The sequence below is a fragment of the Brachyhypopomus gauderio genome, chromosome 14 (assembly GCF_052324685.1).
Source record: "Brachyhypopomus gauderio isolate BG-103 chromosome 14, BGAUD_0.2, whole genome shotgun sequence".
Lineage (NCBI taxonomy): Eukaryota > Metazoa > Chordata > Actinopteri > Gymnotiformes > Hypopomidae > Brachyhypopomus > Brachyhypopomus gauderio.
This window is the reverse complement of record NC_135224.1, coordinates 6253510-6257022: the sequence shown is the minus strand read 5'-3', so window position 1 is coordinate 6257022 and position 3513 is coordinate 6253510. Positions and strand designations below refer to the sequence as shown.

At 47.5% G+C, this 3513-nt stretch overlaps 1 pseudogene across 1 annotated transcript in view; it reads right to left on the bottom strand.

Annotated features, from left to right (window-relative positions):
- Positions 1-19: 19 nt before the first annotated feature.
- The window catches only part of LOC143475051 (phosphofurin acidic cluster sorting protein 1-like), a 20214-nt pseudogene continuing 16720 nt past the window's right edge, over positions 20-3513 (bottom strand). The window contains exons 2-8 of the transcript XR_013120916.1: positions 3503-3513; positions 3073-3162; positions 2699-2825; positions 2399-2543; positions 2027-2118; positions 1807-1884; positions 20-1194 (exon numbers count right to left, since the gene is read on the bottom strand). The exon at positions 3503-3513 is cut by the window's right edge and continues 77 nt beyond it. The product of XR_013120916.1 is annotated as a phosphofurin acidic cluster sorting protein 1-like (transcript). The remainder of the gene's footprint in view (positions 1195-1806; positions 1885-2026; positions 2119-2398; positions 2544-2698; positions 2826-3072; positions 3163-3502) is intronic.

The window sequence follows — 3513 nt, the reverse complement described above, 5'->3', positions numbered from 1 at the left end:
CTCTGGTAGTTTTGCTGGAATGCTTTGGGTCGTTGTCTTGTTGCATAATCCATTTCCGTCCCAGCTTCAACTCCCTGAATGACGGCAGGACATTCTGGTCATTTGTTGATGGTCCAGAATTGATGGTTCTCTGGATAATATGGAGTCGTCCAGGTCTGGAGGCAGTAAATCAGGTCCAGACCTTCACATCTCCACCACCATGTTTCACTGTTGGGAGGAGGTTCTTCTCTTTATATGCAGTGTTGTCTCTCCTCCAAACATGGTGTCTGTGATTGTGGTCAAATAATTCAATTTTCAACTCATCTGTCCAGAAAATGGACTCCCAGAAAGCCTCTGGTTTGTCTAAGTGCTCTCTGGCAAAGTTTAAATGGGCAACCATGTTGTGTCTTGGATAACAGATGCTTCCTTCTAGCAACTCTCCCATGAATGCCGTGTCTATTGATTTTTGCCTGATTGTAGACACATCTACAGTTCTCTCAGATGCTGCCAGAGAGTTCTACATCTCTCTGGAGGTGACGTGTGGGTTGGTCTTTACCCGAATTGTTATTTTTCTGGCGCTTCTTGGTGTGAGTTGTGATGGCTCTCACCTACTGGGTGGAGTTGTGGTGATATGGAGTTCCCTCCATTGGTAAATCCAGACTGATGGGGTTACCATCTTCTTCCTGATGTCCTCAGATGTCTCCTTTGCTCTCAGCATTGTTCATCTGTGTGCTTTACGCCTTGGCACAACAGTGGTTTGGCTGGCTTCCTCTCCCTTGGTTGTCTCCTCTGATTGGTCTGCGTACTTGAGCACTCTTGTGTTTCACATGAGTCTTTTACCCAATTGTGGTTTACCAATTGAGCTGTGGTTCAATTACTTCTGCTCATGTTCTGATTCAGTGTTTCATACAGTCTGGTGGCAACCTACACATTTCCCTCAAAACAAGTAAATGGAACTGATGAACATGAAACTGATACTTCATATTTAAAAAGTCGGTAAGACAACTGAGAAATCAAACTAGTCAAAGAGTTCAAAGTTTCAAGCAGCACTGTAGATTATGTTTGAGAGATTGAGGAAGCGAGAGAACATGCCACAGAGCAGGACAAGTGGAGAGGACTGCAGGTCCAGGACCAGCAGAACTAACAGGCACTTGCCTCGTCCGAAACTTTAAACCTCTTCAGCAGGGCCACAAACTTCTGCTTGATATTGGGCTGCTGTGGAGGGAAAGGGGAGTGTGAGTGGTTACACACACACACACACACACACACACACACACACACACACACACACACACACACACACACACACACACACACACACACACACACACACACACACACCTCAACAGGATTCCATCACATTTTGGCATAAAGGAATAGATTACAACCACAAACAATTTTAATTTTATTGGCGGTTTCTAGTCAGTCTAGACGCTGATGCTGGATTATTTGCAAAAGGCCCCATCAGATCCAATGGATACAGCTGTGTGTGTGTGTGTGTGTGTGTGTGTGTGTGTGTGTGTGTGTGTGTGTGTGTGTGATCACCCTTGTGTTAAATGAGGCTTAGTATATGCATTTATATCCATTAAAAGTGCTAAACTGTGTTATAAAGAGTGATACATTATCCTAGCAGTTTCCGTGATAATGACCGATGGTCCTCTCGAGTGTGTGTGTGTGTGAGTTTGTGAGTGTATATGTATGTGTGCGTGCATATGGAGTAATGATCATTGGCATTTATAATCACTCATTTCTGATTTACTTTTGTTCAGTTTGGCTCATTCCAGCTCTACAAAGTTTGGGTATTACTTTGTGTGTGTGTGTACTTACTCTGGTGATTGCCGCACTGGATTGAAGTTTACGTCGAGGTTTCTTCTTTCTCACCTCATCATCTTCATCAAACAGATACTGTGAATGGAGACATGCGACACACACACACACACACACACACACACACACACACACACACACCCTTTCTCATCCTGTTCCTGTCTATCTGCGTCCTCCTGTTCTCCCTCATCAGCAGACAGACAGGTTCCGTCTCCGTTACCTGTCCATGGACCGGGTCGTCACTGCCCTCCTGTTCTGACGAGTAGCTCTCCTCGTCCTCCTCAGAGTAGTTATCTATGTCTGGAGAGCGATCTGAACAAGTGTGAAAGAAAGAACAAAATTGAGAGAAAATGTAAAAAAAAGAGAGAAGGAGACAGCAATCAAGTGAACAGAAGGAAATAAAAACAAATGAGTCAAACCTCAGACCCAGCCAGTGGAATAGAGGAGGACACAGTACAGTAGACACATGCTCCTTAAAGCTCACCAAGACCAACGAGATCTCCAGATCAATGTGATCTCCAGCTCCACCCCAGTTAATCTCACTGGCGTCAGTTCTCCGACACACACCCACCCTCATTCCCCACACTCTCACCATTCATCTTGGCTTTGGGCCCCTCGTGGTCGATGGGCTGGCTGGACAGGGAGTAGACCCGCACCTCCGCCACCGGTACCGACGCCTCCTTCAGCTGACTGTGGAGGCCCAGCACCTGGGCACCTTCAGTAGGGTGCTGCATTACCTGGGTGGAGGCGGAGAGACGAAGACAGACGAGAGAGAGAGAGAGAGATAGATACAGAGAGAGAGAGGTTTCATCACTAAAATAACGATGCTGTCAAACGCTCTCTCTCCCTCCCCGACGGGTCGGCCGTACGGGGCTCTGGGCGGGACTCCCACCTCGGCCATGTTGATCAGGCCCCAGCGCGAGGGTCTTGTAGCCCAGGATGGTGCGGTTCTTGTAGCGCTTCCTCCGCTGCAACATGATCTGGAGCTTGTTGGCATCGCGCTTCAGGAAATGTGGGTACTGCGACACACGGGGGGGGGGGGGGGGGTCAGACGAGACACGGGACATGCTGGAGTTCTGTCACAAGGTGGTGGACATCACGTTCTCCCTCACCCAGTCAAACCAAGATGTCTTACTTCAAACCCAAGCCGTGTAATTCAATAACTCATTTAAAATGAAACTTGGAAGCCTGTCGCTAAAGTTATTTTAACAGTTGCTGTGTAATAAGGGCCGTAGGACTCTGTGATACACGTGTATATGGGGATACCTGTAATGAAAAGGTCAGCTGCAAGTCGGTCTCGGTCAGTCCAGCTGAAGACAATAAGATCTCATTGGAGCGCAGAATTCGCTTTGATCCCTGGAAAAAGAAGTAAAGAGAGAACAGGAAAAAGAGAGAGGGAGGGAGGAATATGGCAAGAGAGGGAGAGGGAGAGGGAGAGAGAGAGAGAGAGAGAGAGAGAGAGAGAGAGAGGGAGGAAGTGAGCAGATGGTGAATATTTTTGCACTTTCACACTTCTGACAGCAGATCTTCCGTGAGGTTCCCATTAACACTTCATTCTGAAAGGAAGGAGAGAGGAGAAGATGGGGGGGCAGAGAGGAGGTGAAGAAGAGCACAAACAAGAAACTGACAGATACAGACAGAACCGGAAAGGGGGGGGGGGGGGGACATAGTGTGAAGCTTCCAGTGTAACGTGTACCTGGAGTTTGA